Source organism: Pinus tabuliformis, chromosome 7 (assembly GCF_031772625.1).
Source record: "Pinus tabuliformis cultivar Carrire ecotype Pingquan chromosome 7, CPIR1, whole genome shotgun sequence".
Classification (NCBI taxonomy): domain Eukaryota; kingdom Viridiplantae; phylum Streptophyta; class Pinopsida; order Pinales; family Pinaceae; genus Pinus; species Pinus tabuliformis.
In genome coordinates this window covers 1,800,783,363-1,800,805,405 of record NC_142293.1, presented here as the reverse complement: position 1 = coordinate 1,800,805,405, position 22,043 = coordinate 1,800,783,363, and positions in this window count along the sequence as shown.

Genomic DNA, 22,043 nt, shown 5'->3' with positions numbered 1-22,043 from the left:
TTGATAAACAAATTTGTTTTTTTTTTTTTTATTATTTAAAAAAAACATTTATTAATTTTTTTTTTTTTTTTAAACAATGTTTTTTGTTTTTTATTTTATTATTTAAAAAAAAAACAATTATTGATTTCTTTTTCTTTTCTTTTTTTAATTTTAAAATGAAAACTTTAATTAAAAAAAAAGTTTTAAAATGTTTATTTAAAAAATAATTATTAAATTTTTTTTTTTGGGCCAGGGGCGATTCTGGGAATCGCCCCTCCGCCCTCTGGGCGGCCCGCGGTGGCGCGGCCCCGGGCGGAGGCCTGCGTGGCCTCCGCCCATGGCCACGCCACCGCAGGCCGCCCGGAGGGCGGAGGGGCGATTCTCGGAATCGCCCCTTTTTTTTTTAATAATTTTTTTTTTAAATAAAAATTTGAAAACTTTTTTTTTTTTAATTAAAATTTTCATTTTAAATTTAAAAAAAAAACATTGTTTAAAAAAAATAAAAAATTAATAATTGGTTTTTTTTTAAATAATAAAATAAAAAACAAAAAACAATGTTAAAAAAAAAAAAAAAAAAAAATAATAATAAATGTTTTTATTTTTTAAATAATAAAAAAAACAAATTTGTTTATCGATTAGTTTAATTTGAAAAGGCATATTTTTAATTTTTTTTAAATTTTTTGGGTTTTTTTTTGTTTTAATTTCAGTGTATTTTTTTTTAAATGTTTTTGATGTTAATTTTACTAGTTTTTTATTTTTATTTTTGTGGATTTTTTATGTTTTTTTTTTTTTTTTTTTAAAACTAGTTTGTTTTTATTTTTTTTCCTAATTCTTTTATTTCTATATATATATATATATATATATATATATATATATATTATTTTGTTTTTTTTTCCTAATTCTTTTATGGTTTATGAGATAATTTTTTTTTTTAACTTTTTTGTTTTGTCTTTTTAATATATATATTTTTGAGTAATTAACATTTTAATCTTAATTTTAGTAGTTTTTAATTTTTTTTTGTCAATTTTCTATGTTTTTATTAAATTTAGTTTGTTTTTAATTTTCATTTTTTTTTTTTAGTTTTTTGATAATGTTTTTTAAATTTTTCTATTTTTACCTAAATTTTATAGTTTGTTTAATTTTTTTTTTCTTTTCCATATATATATATATATTTCTTTTCTTTTGACAACTTTTTTTATTGTTTACAAGATTTTTTTTTTTTGATTTTTTTTTTTCCATTTTTTTAAATATGTTTTTTACTATTTATTTGTTTATAATTTTTAAGTGTTTTTTAATTTTTTAATTTAGTTTTCTTTTTTTACATTTTTATGATTGATCTTTTTTTTTTTTCATATTCTTTTTTTAATATATGCTTTAATTTATGTTTTGTTAATTTTTAAACTTTTTTTGTTTTGTGTTTTTTCATTGATTTAATTTTTTATTTTTTTATTTTATTTTATGTTTTCATTATTTGTTTGAAATTTTAATCTTTTTCAGGGTCATGATAAAATATTTTACGCTATTATTTCGAAATGTTGAAATATTACCCTTACAAAAAAAAAGAGAAAAAAAAGTGTTATCCCAACGCTAACACTTTTTGTTTTGAAGGCATTTTTGGGACAATTTTGCATAAAAAATTGGTTTTCACCGCCATTTTTAAAACATGTTCAAAATTTACCCTAGAAAAAAAAAAGTGTTATTCTAGCATCAACACTTTTTGTTTTTAGCACTGTTTTTGATGTTTTTTAGGGGTTTTTGGGCTAGAGTTCTCGTTTTGAGTTTACAATTCCCGTTTCAAAGTTTACATTGTTAAGAGATCTAAGGGAAATATTGATTCACTTGGTACTCGCCTTGGGGCCTAAGAAAACACCCTTTGGAGTGATATTATGTTCATGTATTGAGAGAACTTCCCAAGGATCTTGCTTTATTTCCTATGATTGTTTTCAGAGAGATTGAATGAGTCACTATGGTTCTTATTGCTTGATAGAAGTTGCTAAACCACTTGAATAGTGGACTACCCCTCTTGGCTATATGTTTGACTGATTATTAGTGTGAATACCCTTGAGCACTTGAATATTCAAACTTTGAATCTGGCTTAAGGGTGGTTAGTTGCAAGGAATATTGCAGTGTAGTTGGCCTGTGCTTGGGTTGAAAGTTGAAGTCCCTCCTCTGGTTTCCAACCACACAATTTAATTAGACAAGTGTTTATTCGTATATATATATATATATATATATATATATATATATATATATATATATATGTAATATGGATGCCTAATGTGCAACCCTGTAGTTTTTACGTAAGAATGTTTGAATGATTATATGATGGTTTGATTAGCTAACATGTTTATCTATGGTGAATATGAGTTGTTTGAGATATGTGGTTGTATCCTTAATAGTTCATTGCAGGAGGTTCGATGTGTTTATTCCTGGTGGTTTGAAAGTAGTTAGGAATTCCCTGCTATTCTATACATTTTTTAGTCATCTTTTGATGTTATGAGTTGGGAAGCTACATGCTATAACCATGTTTGCGGGTTGTTTCTTGAGTAGTCTAGTTTATATTTTATGAGAGTGGACTTGCTCCAACTCTGAAAGAACTGCTAATATCCCTTTATATTCATGATGAATGCTTGTTACTATGTTCTCATGGTCATGTGAGGATCATGTATTTCTATGTTTTCTGTTAGTTGCATGAGATACTAAGTTATTTACATTAAAGTGCATGGTTTTTTGATATGATTCATCTAATATGTTATGCATTATTAATGAAGGAATAAGTATTCTTGTGTATTTTCATCAAGATGGTTTGTGTGAATATTCTCATGGTGATAGGGAATTGTTGATACCCTATAGTTGTTGATATGTTTTCTGATTTTCAAAGCTACTTACATGATTATGTATGACTATTTAATGAGCCTAGTTAAAATATTATGGTGCATGTGTAATTCCATGGTTTGGGTGCTATAACTGTCAATGAGTCTCTTTGTATAATAATCAAAAAAAATTTGTTAAAGAGATGTATATGGCATGTCAAGACAATTGCATGGATTGATGTTATACATGACTGGTTGCTTCCCCCTCGTTAGGGATCAATAATGAAGTAATGCATGATATATCATGGCTCCTGACAGTGATGTTTCAAATTCATTTTTATAGAAGGGTCTAGTGGTGTTGTAGTAGCATCATAGAGTGATGTTATCCATGGATTGGCTTGTTATAATAATGCTTGTTAATGGGTGGAATTCACATCTTTGTGGAGGTATTATGCTTGTGATTAACACTTTGAATAGGTTTCATTTGGGATGAATTCCAATGAATATGGACGTTCTTGACAAAGACAGGTTTCCAGGAGAACCTTGGCTAGTACCCTAAACCACTTGACATCCGAAAGAATTGTCAGGCCAAAAAATCATGGTAGAACCAAATTTCAAACAAGTTCAGATACATTTTCATGAAGGATTAATTTGGATATCTGGGGTGGGACCTAGTTTGGGTAAACCCCATGAGGCCCAGATAAGTGGCCAAGCTAGATATCCAGGTTGGAAACACCAAAGGAGCCTAGACACATTTGAGAAAGTTTAAGTTAAGGCCATCCAGGATGGGGCCCAATTCTGATAACCCTTGAGAGGCTCAGATAAGTAAGCCTAGGATTGGATATCCAAGATGATGGAAATAAATTGGGAGCCAAATACACCGAATGCATTGCATTGCTAGATATCAGTGGGTAATCCAAGCGCATATGGGGATTTGGGTCATTTGTTGGGTGATGAACTTTGGGAACCCCTAGATTTCCTTACGAATTAGATATAATGTAAACAAATAATCAACACGTGAGATTAGGCTAGTGGGGTCCACAGGTTAGCCTATGTGGCAAGGGTTGCATGGAATTATCTAGATGTATGTTGGTGTAAAGGATGATGTGGAACCACCTAGTAAGTTGATGAAGCTACGTGGTAGGGTCTTTCTTACATGGCAAGAATTTAAATGGAAAGACTTTAAATGTGCATAACTTTTGATCCATAGGGTGGATTGATGTAAATATGAGAATATCTCTATGAGGTGAACGAGATGGTGTTATTTATTTTGGCTTTTGATAAAGTTATAAAAAGGATTTTTTTAACCCCATCTTTATAACATATTTTGAGGGTTTGGTTAAATTTATAGTAACACCTTCCACATCTTGGGAATAATCCAAGGGGGTGGGAGGGAGTGTTACAAAGTGTTATAAGAGAATTCGAGTTCAACACTCAAACTGAATGGGCCTAGGAGGATAAGTTTAAAACATTTATTACATTGTGGAATACCACACTATGTGTTATTTAAAGGATGATTGTTTCCTGTGTGCAAATGTGTACTGATTGTAGAATTTGACTAGTAATTGTTTGCTCAATGTATGTGTTGGTATCATAATTGTGAACTGATAAAATAACGGATTATGATATGTTAGTTTGTTTTCTAATTGACTTTTAAAGATTGTAGTTGTTTTGGCTAGATGAAAGTTGTTTATGTAATGGAATAATATGCCATATAACTTTGATAATCTAGTGAAAATCAACACCAAACAAGCATTGAGATAAAGGCCAAAGATCATAAAAATTTCAAACACTATCAAGCAATGTTAACTTAGGCAGTAGACAAGAACATGTTTGAAGAAACATGAGTACTCAACAACAAAGCCATTGGAACTTGTTCATACATATCTTTGTGGGCCTATAAGAACACAAAGTCTACAATGTGAAAATTATTTCACATTGCTCATTGATGATTAATCAAGAATGATATTGATTGTGTTCCTTAAATAAAAATCAAAATCATTTGAGAAGTTTATAGCTTTCAAAGCCTTGGTTGAAAATGAAATTGATAAAAATCAAGTTCTTGAGAAAATATCAAGGAGGTGAATTTATCTGAAATGAATTTGAATATTTTTATGACTCTTATGGAATAAAGATACATTTTTTAGTTGAAATAATTATAAAGTAGAATAGAGTGGTAGAAAGGAGGAATTAAACCATGCAAGAGACGGATAAAACAATGTTGAATGAAACAAATCTATTAGATAAGTTTTAGAGAGAAGCAATCAACACCATAGTGTACATTCTGAATAGAGGGAAAATCAGAGTCAACAATATCAAAATTCATTATGAATGATGGAAGGGTAGACCAACAACAACCAAATATTTAAAAAAAATTCAAGAGCAAGTTCTATATGATGAGGATTTGGGAGAATACGACTCGATAGCTAATAAAGGTATCTTTCATGACCATCCATAAAGAATCAAGGAGAACAATGTTCCATTAAAACAATATGAAAAATTGTAGAAAGTACAAATGTTAAAGTGGTCGAATTAAGGTATTTTGAGTTCTAGATGATGATGATTTGGGAGAATCTGACTCAAAAAGTAATGAAGATATATTTCCTCACCATCCATCAAGAATCAAGGCCTATAATGTTCCAATAAAACATTATGAATTTTTTTAGAAAGTACAAATGTTAAAGTGGATGAAGTGAGGTCTCAAAAAGAGAGGTCACAAACAAATGAACCTCCAAAAGGGATGAGTTTCAAGTAAGAAGAAGAAGAAATATAATGTCAAGATATAAAGACATCATCTAGACTGATCTAGAAGAATTATTTAGAAAGTATAATTATTGGTGATAAAGAGACGAGAGTGCATCCTAGATGAAGATAAAGAAGTGGACTAGAACATGCACATTTCTGCTTGTTGTCTAAAATTGAGCCTAAGGATTTCAAAGAAGCTAGTGAAGATTGTTGGCATTATGACATAGGTGTTGTCCTTGATGGCAACTCACTCAAATGACATATCACAGTTTAGGCTCTCAGAATGAAAGAAAAAGAGATATACACAGGTTCCTCTTAACCAAGTCACTTATACCCGCGGATTCGACGATCAAAAGGCACGTATACATATGCACGCACTTTCATGCAAGGAAAAGTGCGTACATGTGGGAAAACTTATTTTTGGTCCATGGTATGTAGTCCTTGGTATTTGGACCTATGGTTTTGGACCTTGGTATCTCATCCGAAGTGTTGAACCCGGGTATTGGGTCCATGGTATTGATTCTCTATGGTTTTGGACCATGGTATTGAGTAAGGCCTAAGACTATAAAAAGGGGAAGGAGATCATTAGGAAAATTTATTCACTCAAGTAATGAATATCTTATGCAGAGCAAGATATAGAATTGGGTTATAGTGCATAGCTAGATCTAAACCAAGGAGGAACCTGAGTGCTAGAAGAAGGATAAGTTCTATTGTTGGGTCAAGAAGGCTTGAATAGTAGTATCTTTGTGTGATTTTGATCTGTTATATTTGGCGCATGACTTGATCTATAAATCTGATAATCTGGGTATATCTGATGTCTGAATAAGTGAAAAGGGTAAATTATCTTTTATAGATCTGTACGCAGGTTCAGCACAGTAGAGGCGCGTATACACGCTAGTTCAATAAGTCAAAACAATGTATATGTTGGTTTTCCTTAATAAAGGAGCGTATGCACGCAGGTTCCACATATTGAAGTAGCATACGCCTCATAAAATATGTTTTAGCTACTTCTGTTTATTGCTGCAGTATTCTGGGTTTTGGATTGGTGTCTAGTTACTGTTACTGTTTTCTAGTTACAACATTCAGAGAAGTGATTGTTTGAATCAGTTTTTGGTTGGTGCAAAGGAGATTGGTTGGTACAGATATATTTGATGTTATTCATGGATCCAATCTGAAAATTTATGAAATGTGGTCCCTGGAAGAAAAGAGAAGGTTGTAGCCTTCTGTAGGTCAACACCTACATACTAGTACATCAGCTAGTACAAGAGCTAGGGGGTTGTAGCTCCCTTCCAGGAGAAGCTGGAGAATGAGAGAAGGTTATAGCCTTTCGCAGGACAAAGCCTGTGTACTGGTATAAGACTGCACCAATACAGAAATATCGTAAAAAGAAGTTTCTTATTAAAAAGAAGATAGAGACAAATTGTAGCAGGTGGTTTTCACCCACATTGGGTTTCCACCTTATATCTTGTGTTCATGTGTGTGATGATCTGTTCTGTTTTATTGCACTTGTTTACTATTCTTATGGTTAATGAAGTTCTGATGCACTGATTAAAGATCAACATTTAATGAATCATAAGTTTACTGATATACGCTGGTTGCCTTAGACACAATAGCGTATACAAATCTGATTGTGAAATGAAAAGTGTTTGATTTGATAATACTGATTCACCCCCCCTCTCAGTATTATTTCCAACAATTGGTATCAGAATAGGTCCTTCAGAAGAAGCTTGATCACTTGAAGAAAGATCTATCAGGCCACCAATCTTTGATGGGAGCAACTTCGTCTATTGGAAGGTAAGAATCACAACCTATCTTCAATCTCTTGGTACAGAAGTTTGGGATATCGTGGAAGTAGGATACACATTTCCATCAGCAACTCCTACAGATACGGCTGGTAAGAAGCAGTATGAAACAAATGCAAAGTGTTGAGCCTCGAACCTGCACCTTCCTATACACCCTCTCAGCCTTCTTTTTCCACTCATTTCATCCACCTAGTTGATTAAATCATTGTATTCTAGTTTAAAAAAGAGCTTTTGACATGGTTTTCTAACTACGCTGATGACTGTTGTTTGGTTTAGAATTTTGTTTAGACAGCTGCGGAAGCTTCTCAGTTTCCGCAGCCGACACAGGTTTCCGCAGCTGACCTAGGTTTCTGCAGCCAGCACAGGATTCCGCAGCCGTTTTGTCAAACACCATGCTACAAGTGTCCTCTGAATAAACGAGCCACATGGGCAAGTTACAGGAGTCAAGGACATGCAACGTGTCCCTCTAGATCATCCAGCATGCCCATAAAAGCCCGCGGTCAAACAAGGGGCAAAGGATAGTCAACGGAAGTGTTCAGCGGTGGCACGACTCTGCGTAGCTCTGTTTTTGAGCACGTGAAGCTACGTGGCACAGTCCTTAGCCATGAAGACATCCTGGTGGCGTGAATCCAACAGCCATACCTCTCAGATTTAATAAACATGATGACAGTTACCTAGATCCGGGCTGAAGAGGATTTACGTGTCTCTGGCAGCGTGGTTAATAGCGTAGATTTAGTTAATTTGTTTAGCTTTCTTTCCTTATAAATAACGCGTCCATGAACGCTGTAAAAGTTAATCTCTTGTAATGTAATTCGAAGTTGTTGTATTTCCCCACTGCACTTTTACATTGTTGTTTAATATATGAGAAGACTGGTTTAAACTTAAGCTTGTAGCTGTTCGTTGAATCGGTTGAAGTGGCAGAGGGCCCCTTCTCACTAAAGCCTTGTACAGTTGTCCTTTAACTCTTGCATTATTTTTTTTTTCCCTGTTCATGCATATTAGCTGTACAATTGTCATTTAAATGTTGCGTTTTATTTTATCATGTATATTAGCTGTACATAACAAAGCTTTTTGATTTCTGTTGATTTACATTTTCATTGCTGCTCTTTTATGGTTACAACTGATCAGTGTTTTCTGCAGGTTTTCTTAGGCAGCCTGGGGCAATTTTTCACTTTTTCTTTTTATAACTATTGGCATACGAGATCATCCTGTCTTTGTCGCTGACTCTTGTTTTCTGAAGTTTGATTTCCAGTACTGTCATTTCCTTAAGTTGTACATTTATTTTCTGCTCTTAGATATCATGCTATTCATCTGTTAACGGTTTCTTTCTATAATCAAATAACTTTATTAGGAACCAGAATATCACTCATTATAGCTTGATTTAGTTTGCTTTAGATCTCACATTGTTTGACTTGTTCATGATTGTTTCTCACAGGGTAAATTAAGCTGAAAGGCAAAAGGTCAAGAGAGTTAAAGTAGTGTGATTAGTTTCTTTTATGCAGTTTAACTTCTTTTAGATTTCACATTGCTTAACATTTCATGATATCTTTTCACAAGGAAGATTGAGTTGAAGAGTTGAAATAGTGTGGATTAGTTGTTCTTACTTTTAATTGAATATAGTGTAGATTTCACTTTCATTTTCATTCAGCAACAAAGATACTGGGCCGATGTCATTAGTTCATTGTTTGATGTCTTTATTTCTTTTCAAGAATTGATTTCATTGCAGTTATTTTAAAGCTTTCTTTCTTTTAAGTTTTGAAAAACCACTTATAGATCACCATAATCATCCATATTTCACTTGCTTTATCACCTTTTCATCATCTCACATTAGGGAAAGATAAATCCAAAAACAAACTTAAAAAACTAAAAACGACAAAATACTGAGGCAATGGTTATCTAGTACATATAGTACACTTTACTTCGTCAGTTTACAAACCCCGGGTTGACATTTTAAAGTAGCAATTTAGACCTCACTAAATTGACCAAACACAAAGGCTGTCAATACTCTATTAGGGAGCTTATCTCAATCAGAATTCGTCAAGGTTATGCAGCTCAAAACCGCAAAAGAAATATGGGACAAGATCGTTCTAAGCTATGAAGGAGACGATTAGGTAAAACGTGAAAAACTACAATCTCTTAGAATTCAATATGAAAATCTCAGAATTTACAATGATGAAAGTGTGGCTAATTATTTCTTACGTATAGATGAGATTGTTAATCATATGAAAAACTTGGGTGAAGAGATAAAGGAAGTTACTTTGGTTGAAAAGGTTTTAAGATTTTTGTCCTCTAAGTTTGAATCAAAAGTTTCTACCATAGAAGAAAAGCAGAATCTACAGAGCATTACCATGTCACAGTTGCACGGAATCCTAACTACTTTCGAAATGAGAAAAGGGGGACCATCAGATAGGAGAGAAGCCACATTCAAAGCTTTAGGAAAAGGAGATTACAATGAGTCAGGACATATGTCAGAAGGAGAGGAAGAATCAAACTTTGTCAAGAACCTTCAACGGGGTTCTAGAAGATTCAGAGGTAAGCTAAATTTCAAATGTTTTGCTTGTGGAAGAGTTGGTCATTATGCAGCCAAGTGTCCTCATAAAGATAAGCTTGACAAAGGTAAGGAACCAGTTAGATGGAACGGAAAATAGAATGTAAGTAAGAAGAGCTATTATACACATGAAGACAGTGATGGGTTTTCAATTAGTGATGAAGATGAAAAATGTAATGATTATAGACTTTTGATGGCTTTTGAAGATGATGATTTCTTGGATGCTATAGATGAAGATGATCTCTATGAAGAAATTTCTAAACTTAAAATCTGCTTAGAAGAAAAGAGTATGATCGTAGATACTCTGACATTCCAACTTGTTGAAAGGGAAAAACACAATGAAAAGTTAGAATGTGAAATTGTGGGACTTAGAAAAGATATTGAGAAAACAAAAGCACTTAATCTTAGATTTGATAAAGGATTTGAAACTTTAGATGAGATTGTTATCACAAAACCTACCCCTGATAGGCTGTTGATCAGGTAGACCTTGTGTAACTCTTTCAAACCTACTTTTGGCTGAGGCTTAGCCTCCCCAACCTGAGAGGGCTCTCTCACAAGATTAAATATTTTGATAATGAATAGATGGTTAACTCTATGAAACAAGTGAAAAATATGAATGGCTGAACATGATCAGTAAATATCCATTGGGCTATGGAGTCAAAGTGTATTTTAGTACAACAATAAGATCAATTTCACATGGAAGTCAGGGCATAGAGGGTTTTAACATGAAAGAAAAACAAAGATATAATGTGAGGAACACAACCTACAAACACATGAAGGAAGTTAGCGCATCATCAAATGAATTCTAAGTAACATGTGTCTATACCACTGCAAGTAAGTATATGAAGGAAGCCATGAGGAAAATCAAACATTGAAACCCTTTTTGAATCCTGAGTAGTGAAATCAACTCCTTGTATTAACCTGAAAACATACTGTCACATACAATAGCAGAATGTGCTTGTTCTTTGAAAATTGCCAACCCTTGGTGTATTACATATTCTCCAATATATAGAGTTCATTACATGACTTAGATTCCTCCTCTAACATGAGGGGAAGTCGAATTCATCCTACTATGACACCTATTGATACTTAAAACTAACTATTAAATGCAAATGACAGCTAACTAGCAGTCCTAGAGACCTAATACAACTAGGAGTGTAACTCCTTATTATGATTACAACAACCTTATCTAAACATTTAAAGCATTATTTGACACCTATAACTCCATGAATTCAAATTTGATGGTGTTCATAACCCTCCAGCTGGCCCTTGATGACTCATCCTTTTAATGTTCCTGGAAACTAGGAGACCGTTCCTTGCTCTGTTCTGGCTGAAAAATAGGTATTGGGACAGAGCTCGTATCTTCTCATCAAAAATTTATTTTGAAAAAATTAAGGAGGCTTTTTTGAACCAATCCATGATGAAAAAAAACCTCTCTTTGTGTTTTGAAATACCTTTCCTACTGCCCATAATATGTCTTTGAAAAAAAGGTGTAAAACAGGAGAAATATGTTTGTGAAAAACTGCACCTACCGCAGTTTCATAGCGCAAGATCAACCATAAATTCCTCCCACCTCAGAATGAATTTGAAGAAACTAAAAGAGGTTTTTGTAGTTTAGTAGGTTAGGAAGAAAAACCTCTTTTATTGTTCCAAGATCGGCTTTCAGTTGCTCAAGAGACCTTTTGGAAATTGACTACTTAAAATAATTTTTCTACTGAAAAAACGCTGCTTCAGTGATTTCGTAGCGCAAAAATGGTTTTTTACACTGTCTGCACTACGAAAACGTGGATTCATAGCAAGTTTCAAAAAAATTTCAAAATTGCTAAACACATGACTTTCAAAACATGATATGAGATCCATAAAGTGTAAAACAAGGTTGTTGAGCTTTATTTGATGATGGAAAAGAGACTCTAACCCTATGACTTAGACTTTAAAAACCATAAATGCGACTTAACCACCATCTAACATTATGACTTAGGAACAAATGTAAAATGTAAACCTTGACACATGGAAATAATCAGGGAAAATTTTAAGAACCCCCCCTAAATTTATAAATATAATAAATGGGCAAATCTCCATGGTATATAGGAAAAATGGAAGGCGATTTTATCAATAATATAATATGTATATATAATTTTTTGGTGAATCTCTCACCAGGCATGGCGAATATTTTACTCAATTATAAAATCTTGTAAGATCTTGGCGAGTCTTTCACTAAATAATAAAACTTTGTAAAGTCCTAGTGAATCTTAGCATAGGCTACATGCTTGTTTAATTCCCCCATTTAAATAGGCTACATTCCAGGTGAATACCATGGGTCAATACCATGTGCCATTTTGGTGAATACCATGGGTCAATACCATGTGCCATGTTTATTTTTATTAATTCTAATATTAGGGTTAATAATGGTTTTTTGCATGGTTTTGATTGAGAGAAGATTGAGACGATTCGAATGGCGAACCCTAGCTCCGCCATCTCCATGCCCTCGGCTCTCGGCTCGCTCTGAGTGCGAAGGGGTTTGAGAGATCTGGGCAAAGACTAAGAGGCGGTCTCTCAGCTGCAGATCTACAACATGACCACGCCATGAACACTGGCTCGAACCCCAACACTGCTGCCTCCATGCCCCATGCCGCCGTTGGGTCACAGATTGTTCCGGCTGCGAAGGGGTTGGAGAGATCTGGGCAAAGATCAAGGGGTTTTCACTTAGAGGCAGGCACACAAGATTTCCACGCCATGAACATTGGCGCCGTAGATCTAAAAGGGCCTGCAAACCTCTTAGCCGAGAGCTCAGGGAAAGCCTGGCCCCAACCCCCTGCTTCCACGGCGTGCCTTTGCAACCCCCTTCCGATTAATGGAGCAGCGGACAAGAAAGATCTTGCAGATCCCTTAACTTTTCCTCTAACCATGGCTTCCAGAAAGGAAGGGACGGCACCAAACAGATGCACGCAGCCCCTGCTCATGAGACAAATACAGGAATCGAAAATCTATCAAGGCATTTGCCTACCCTCTCCACAGATCGGTTGGGGAAAGAGGCTTTCAGAATCTTCCTCATCATTCCAGATACAAATCAGGCTCCTTACAGGCAAAACTATGCTACAATGGGTTAGCCAGACGGATCTAGTGCAGAATCTCAAGCATGCACTGGACATCAAACTGGGGATCCCCTCTGCAGCTCAACAGCTTCTCTACGAAGGTAAACATCTTGAGGATCTCTTTCCTATTTCTTTTTATGGCATTGTGAAAGACGCTTCTATTATCTTAACCCTTCGTCTGAGAGGAGGAGCTGTGGGAGAGCCATCCTCAGCTAAGGCGTTTTTGTATAAAGATGCCATCCATGCCAAGCAGACTGAAAAGACAGATCCACCAGTGCAGACGTCACCCAAGCCTTTTTTGGTTGACAAAGTGGAGGAGGTTCCCTGAGTTGAGATCTCCTACCCTGATCTTGAAGACGACACCCAGAAATTTGTTGAAAGGGCCATCATCTGCATATTCAATGGGCTCTGGCCGCGCTCACAGGATCTTTATGATTGGATCAAGGACAACTAGAATGACCGTTGCAAGGTTTATTTCTGTGCAAAGGGATATTTTATAGTGCTGTTCGATGACCTCGAGCACTACTACAACGCCCTAGACGAAGGCCCTTGGTTCATGGGTTCAGCTGGCCTTTTCCTAACTCCATGGTTTCCAGACTTTGACCCAGCTTCAGCAGTCATCACCAAAGCCCCGGTATGGATCAGACTTCCAAATCTCCCAGTTCACCTGTGGCGTACAGAAGTATACAGGCAAATAGGCAATGCCTTGGGTAGCTTTCTAACGGGAGATTACAAGAGAGAGCGGCAAGGTCTCTATACATACGCTAGAGTTTGTGTGGAGCTTGATTTAAGCAAGGGATTGCCAGAGTACATCAATCTCAAGATCAAGGACTTTGTCTGGACCCAGTTTCTAGAGTACGAAAACACTGCCTTCAGATGCCGCCACTGTCACCTAACAGGGCACCTGCATAACTCCTGCCCATCGCTGACAGCAAGAACGAAAAAGGGCCTCTTCGCACATTCTAAGCCCAAGCGTTGGGCTCCCTGTCAACCGCCGCCAGCTGGAAGCTCCAGCCCCCCAAGTATGGAAAAGGAGGAAAGAGAGTCAGAACCAGATCAGACGCCTCAGCCGATGGAACCGCCCACGGACAGTATGGGGCACACCCATGTCTCAGCAAGCTCCCAGAAACGTCCCCATGAGACTTCATCCTCTGAATCAGAGAAGGAGTCCCCGAAGATAGAGAACTCCAGTCTTCAAGTTGTTCTAGCCCATCCTACCCATGATGGCTGGACAAGAGTTAACAAAAAGAAAGGGAAAAAACATTGTGGTGTAGTTAATGTCCCGCTGGGGTAATAGCCTGATAGTTAGTTTTTGCTCTCGAATCTTCTGATGTAGCAGAGATTGTATCTTCCCTCCGAGACCGAGGTTGATGAATCCATCATTACCGATCTGTCGGTCTTTTGCTTTTCCTGTAGCTCTGTTACTATATCTTTCCTCCGGGACCGAGGTTGATGAATCCATCATTTCCGGTCTGACGGTCTTTTGCTTTTCCTGTCTGTACTATATTTTACTTAATAGATTTAGTCTTTTACCGAGAAAAAAAAAATAATGGTTTTTTGCATGGTATTAATAACAATCTAGTCCATGGTATTTGTCCCATAGTATTTTGGAAATAGGTTTCACCTAAATATAACCCATTTTTTGAGTGTTCGTAAATATAAGGTGACTTATGGAGTAAATATAAAAAAATGTTTTATTTGTTTACCATACCTCTCGTTTATTTATATTTTTATTAATTTACCATACCTCTTTTACAAATATGGTATTTGGCCCATAAGATTCACTTAAATAAAACCTTTTTCTTGAGCCTTCATAAATAAAACGAGGGTTATGGACTAAATATAAAAAGAGGTTTTATTTATTTACGATACATCTAGTTTATTTATATTTTTATTTATTTACCATACCTTTTGAGTAAGTATAAAAAGACGTTTTATTTATTTACCATACCTCCACTTTACTTATATTTTTATTTTTTTACACCCTTACATGTATATAAGGTGACTTACGGAGTAAATATAAAAAATGTTTTATTTATTTACCATACCTCTCATTTATTTATATTTTTATTAATTTACCATACCTCTTTTATAAATATGGTATTTGGCCCATAGGATTCACTTAAATAAAACCTATTCTTGAAAATGGGTGAATGGAAGGTTGTAAGTCCTAATTTCAAGGGCTAAATTTACCTTTTTTACCCTCTCCCTTAAAATAAGGTGGGCTATTTGAGGTGATTTGTAAAAATGTACTATGATACAAAATATTCGCCCACTAAAAATTTAAAACCCCTTAATTTCGCCAAAGGGCGAACATTCGCCCCTAAAATTATCCTTGGAAATAATGTGTGATGTGGGACCAGTGATGGGCAAGAACGGAGTGTTGACCCTATTTGACCATACCAACAAGACTCTTTTCTAGATCTTAGACACTAAAGCAACCATGGAAAGACTAGACCAAAACTAACACCAATCCTTTGGAATAGAACTGATGCTCCAAATTTAGAAATCATTTATTAAGTGATAACAGTGGCTCCACTTGGGATAGTGTGCCCCTGTGGTACACTAAGAACTTGTAGCTCGAGTGCCACTATCCATTCTCTAGAATAAAACTCTGAACTTCTGCCCAATTTACTCCTCAAGCCTTTAATGATTTATGAATGAAGAATTCAAACTACACCTACTGAAACCGATGCTCAGTCAACCTAACCTGAGCTTATTTTCACATTCCTACCTACCCTATCAACTGCAATCTCCACTTGTAGCTCAAGGAACATGAAACTTCCAATCAAGCCAATCATCGATCTGATCTGACTCTTGAATCTCTTGACTGTGCTTGAAGCAAAAATAAACCAGATACTGAAATAACCAAGGTAACATGAGGTGTAACTATTCTTCAAGATGAACATATAACTGGAAGCCTGAACAGTAAATCTTTTCCATGTATTCAGCTATAGGGTCAAAAAACACATGGTTAGTTTGATGATTCTCAAAACTTTCTGGTTGTGCAAACTGATCTTCAATAACAGTGTATTCTTCCTCAATCACGAAAGAGAAAGGAAGCAACACCCTCTCCTTGTGTTTTGCCACATAAAGCTTTTGAAAAGTATGATCATGATCATGAAGACTATATGATTGAATTTGACCTTGTAAACCTTCAATGTCTTTCTCAATGTCCTTAGCAACTTCATCCAAAAATTTCATCTTATCTTCTGTCTTGCACTCAAATGATTTTAGATAATAAGACAAGGACAAAGAAAAAATTTCATCTATTCCTTCATTAATATGATCATCATTCCATTGTTTGAAACCTTGAATTGAACGAGAGTTTGCCACTAAATCTGATCTATCTATCCATTCCTCGAAAAACATAAACCAAAAATCTTCAAATGACTTAATAGATTTGGCAGGAAAGCTTTCAATCCACTGTTTACATTTCCCTTGAAATGAATCATAGAACAACATAATGCAAACATCCTCATGTTTGACTCTAAGAAGCTCAGTAAAATCACAGAAATCTGATATATGCTTCAAATTTAAACTCACATCTTCTCCATTGAATTTTGGACCATTCCTTAGAAAATATGTATCCTTGGGAAAATGATTTGGAAAACCGTGAATTCCTGAAAAATTTATGCATGCATACCTTGAAACAAGAATGGTAGCATCTGAGTTCTTCATAACTCCAGTGGAATCACCATGAATCTATGAATTTCAAATTCTTCAACAATGGAGTCACCAAGGTAGTTTTGCAACCTCGAAAGATTTCTGAGTTACTACTACCTTCAGAAGTTCAGCTTCTTGATTTTGGGAATGATTAATCTTCAGAATCCCGACAGACGCACCAAAAATGTTATCACAAAACCTAGCCCTGATAGGCTGTTGATCAGGTAGACCTTGTGTAACTCTTTCAAACCTACTTTTGGCTGAGGCTTAGCCTCCCCAACCTGAGAGGGCTCTCTCACAAGATTAAAGATTTTGATAATGAATAGATGGCTAACTCTATGAACCAAGTGAAAAATATGAATGGTTGAACATGATTAGTAAACATCCATTGGGCTATGGAGTCAAAGTGTATTTTAGTACAACAGTAAGATCAATTTCACATGGAAGTCAGGGCATAGATGGTTTTAACATGAAAGAAAAATAGAGATATAATGTGAGGAACACAACCTACAAACACATGAAGGAAGTTAGAGCATCATCAAATGAATTCTAAGTAACATGTGTCTATACCACTGCAAGTAAGTATATGAAGGAAGCCATGAGGAAAATCAAACATTGAAACCCTTTCTGAATCCTGAGTAGTGAAAGCAACTCCTTGTATTAACCTGAAAACATACCGTCACATACAATAGCACAATGTGCTTGTTCTTTGGAAATTGCCAACCCTTGGTGTATTACATCTTATTACATCTTATCCAATATATAGAGTTCATTACATGACTTAGATTCCTCCTCTAGCATGAGGGGAATTCGAATTCATCCTACTATGACACCTATTGATACTTAAAACTAACTATTAAATGCAAATGACAGCTAACTAGCAGTCCTAGAGACCTAATACAACTAGGAGTGTAACTCCTTATTATGATTACAACAACCTTATCTAAACATTTAAAGAATTCTTTGACACCTATAACTCCATGAATTCGAATTTGATGGTGTTAATAACCCTCCAGCTGGCCCTTGATGACTCATCCTTTTAATGTTCCTGGAAACTAGGAGATTGTTCCTTGCTCTGTTCTGGCTGAAAAACAGGTGTTGGGACAGAGCTCGTATCTTCTCATCAAAAATGTATTTTGAAAAAATGAAGGAGGATTTTGTGAACCAATCCGTTCTGAACAAAAACCTCTCTTTTTTTTTTGAAATACCTTTCCTACTACCCAGAATATGTTTTTGAAAAACAGGTGTAAAACAAGAGAAATATGTTTGTGAAAAACTGCACCTACAACAGTTTCGTAGCGCAAGTTCAACCATAAATTCCTCCCACCTCAGAATGAATTTGAAGAAACTGAAAGAATATTTTTTAGTTTAGTATGTTAGGAAGAAAAACCTCTTTCAGTTTTCCAAGATCTACTTTCAGTTGCTCAAGAGACCTTTTGGAAATTGACTACTTAAAATAATTTTTCTGCTGAAAAAAGGCTGCTTCAGTGATTTCGTAGCACAAAACTAGTTTTTTACACTGTCTGCGCTATGAAAACGTGGATTCGTAGCAAGTTTCAAAAATTTTTCAAAATGGCTAAACACATGACTTTCAAAACATGATATGAGATTCATATAGTGTAAAACAAGGTTGTTGAGCTTTATTTGATGATGGAAAAGAGACTCTAACCCTATGACTTAGACTCTAAAAACCATAAAAGCGACTTAACCACCATCTAACATTATGACTTAGGAAAAAATGTAAAATGTAAACCTTGACACATGGAAATAATGTGTGATGTGGGACCAGTGATGGGCAAGAACGGAGTGTTGACCCTATTTGACCATACCAACAAGACTCTTTTCTAGATCTTAGACACTAAAGCAACCATGGAAAGACTAGACCAAAACTAACACCAATCCTTTGGAATAGAACTGATGCTCCGAATTTAGAAATCGTTTCTTAAGTGATAATTGTTGCTCCACTTGGGATAGTGTGGCCCTGTGGTACACTAAGAACTTGTAGCTCGAGTGCCACTATCCATTCTCTAGAATAAAACTCTGAACTTCTGCCCAATCTGCTCCTCAAGCGTTTAATTATTTCTGAACGAAGAATTCAAACTGCACCTACTGAAACTGATGCTCAGTCAACCTACCCTGAGCTTATTTGCACATTCCTACCTACCCTATCAGCTGCAATCTCCACTTGTAGCTCAAGGAACATGAAACTTCCAATCAAGCCAATCATCGATCTGATCTGACACTTGAATCTCTTGACTGTGCTTGAAGCAAAAATGAATCAGATACTGAAATAACCAAGGTAGCATGAGGTGTAACTATTCTTCAAGATGAACATATAACTGGAAGCCTGAACAACAAATATTTTCCATTATTCAGCTATAGGGTCAAAAAACACATGGTTAGTTTGATGATTCTCAAAAATTTCTGGTTATGCAAACAGATCTTCAATAACAGTGTATTCTTCCTCAATCACGAAAGAGAAAGGAAGCAACACCCTCTCCTTTTGTTCTACCACATAAAGCATTTGAAAAGTATGATCATGATCATGAAGACATATGATTGAATTTGACCTTGTAAACCTTCAATGTCTTTCTCAATGTCCTTAGCAACTTCATCCAAAAATTTCATCTTATCTTTTGTCTTGCACTCAAATGATTTTAGAGAAGAAGACAAGGACAAAGAAAAATTTCATCTATTTCTTCATTAATATGATCATCATTCCATTGTTTGAAACCTTGAATTGAAGGAGAGTTTTCCACCAAATCTAATCTATCTATCCATTCCTCGAAAAACATAAACCAAAAATCTTCAAATGACTTAATAGATTTGGCAGGAAAGCTTTCAATCCACTGTTTACATTTCCCTTGAAATGAATCATAGAACAACATAATGCAAACATGCTCATGTTTGACTCTAAGAAGCTCAGTAAAATCACAGAAATCTGATATATGCTTCAAAGTTAAAGTCAGATCTTCTCCATTGAATTTTGGACCATTCCTTAGAAAATATGTATCCTTGGGAAAACGATTTGGGAAACCATGAATTCCTGAAAAATCTATGCATGCATACCTTGAAATAAGAACGGTAGCATCTGAGCTCTTCATAACTCCAGTGGAATCACCATGAATCTATGAATTTCGAATTCTTCAACAATGGAGTCGCCAAGGTAGTTTTGCAAACCTCGAAATATTTCTGAGCTCCTGCTACCTTCAGAAGTTCAGCTTCTTGATTTCGGGAATGATTAATCTTTAGACTCCCGACAGATGCACCAAAATGTTATCCCAAAACCTAGCCCTGATAGGCTGCTGATCAGGTAGACCTTGTGTAACTGTTTCAAACCTACTTTTGGTTGAGGCTTAGCCTCCCCAACCTGAGAGGGCTCTCTCACAAGATTAAAGATTTTGATAATGAATAGATGGCTAACTCTATGAAACAAGTGAAAAATATGAATGGTTGAACATGATCAGTAAACATCCATTGGGCTATGGAGTCATAGTGTATTTCAGTACAACAGTAAGATCAATTTCACATGGAAGTCAGGGCATAGAGGATTTTAACATGAAAGAAAAACAGAGATATAATGTGAGGAACATAGCCTACAAACACATGAAGGAAGTTAGAGAATCATCAAATGAATTCTAAGTAACATGTGTCTATACCACTACAAGTAAGTATATGAAGGAATCCATGAGGAAAATAAAACATTGAAACCCTTTCTGAATCCTGAGTAGTGAAAGCAACTCCTTGTATTAACCTGAAAACATACTGTCACATACAATAGCACAATGTGCTTGTTCTTTGAAAATTTCCAACCCTTGGTGTATTACATCTTATCCAATATTTAGAGTTCATTACATGACTTGGATTCCTCCTCCAACATGAGGGGAATTTGGATTCATCCTACTATGACACCTATTGATACTTAAAACTAACTATTAAATGCAAATGACAGCTAACTAGCAGTCCTAGAGACCTAATACAACTAGGAGTGTAACTCCTTATTATGATTAAAACAACCTTATCTAAACATTTAAAGCATTCTTTGACACCTATAACTCCATGAAGTCAAATTTGATGGTGTTCATAACCCTCCAGCTGGCCCTTGATGACTCATCCTTTTAATGTTCCTGGAAACTAGGAGACTGTTCCTTGCTCTGTTCTGGCTGAAAAATAGGTGTTGGGACAGAGCTCATATCTTCTCATCAATAATGTATTTAGAAACACTGAAGGAGGCTTTTGTGAACCAATCCGTGTTGAACAAATACCTCTCTTGGGTTTTTGAAATACCTTTCCTACTGCCCAGAATATGTCTTTGAAAAATAGGTGTAAAACAGGAGAAATATGTTTGTGAAAAACGGCACCTATAGCAGTTTCGTAGCGCAAGTGCAACCATAAATTCCTCCCACCTCAAAATGAATTTGAAGAAACTGAAAGTGGTTTCAATATGTTAGGAAGAAAAACCTCTTTCGGTTTTCCAAGATTTGCTTTCAGTTGCTCAAGAGACCTTTTGGAAATTGACTACTTAAAATAATTTTTATACTGAAAAAAGGCTGCTTCAGTGATTTCGTAGTGCAAAACTAGTTTTTTACACTGTCTGCGCTACAAAAATGTGGATTCGTAGCAAGTTTCAAATTTTTTTCAAAATAGATAAACACATGAATTTCAAAACATGATATGATATCCATAAAGTGTAAAACAAGGTTGTTGAGCTTTATTTGATGATGGAAAAGAGACTCTAACCCTATGACTTAGACTCTAAAAACCATAAAAGCGACTTAACCACCATCTAACATTATGACTTAGGAACAAATGTAAAATGTAAACCTTGACACAAGCTTGACACATGGAAATAATGTGTGATGTGGGACCAGTGATGGGCAAGAACGGAGTGTTGACCCTATTTGACCATACCAACAAGACTCTTTTCTAAATCTTAGACACTAAAGCAACCATGGAAAGACTAGACCAAAACTAACACCAATCCTTTGGAATAGAACTGATGCTCTGAATTTAGAAATTATTTCTTAAGTGATAACAGAGATTATCAAAGTGCAGTGTTCTCCTCTAATCAATACAGGTCTTGGATATTTTGAAGAAGTATCTCAAGCATAGAAGCCATCCACCTCCAAAAGTTATCTAGATGCGGCAAGGAGAAGTGAACAAGTTGAAAATCGACAGCAAAGGCATAAAGCAGATCACCAAGTAAATCAGGGTCAATATACTTCAAGGATGAATAGAGATCACCAAGTAAATTGAGGGCAATCTACTTCAAGGATGAACAAAGGTTACAACCAACCGCAGGTAAATCATTCTCAATTTGCCTATGGAAACTACAATCACTTGGATGGTAGGTTTGATAATCGCAGAATTTCTTCAATGGTCAATGTTTCTCTTGTCA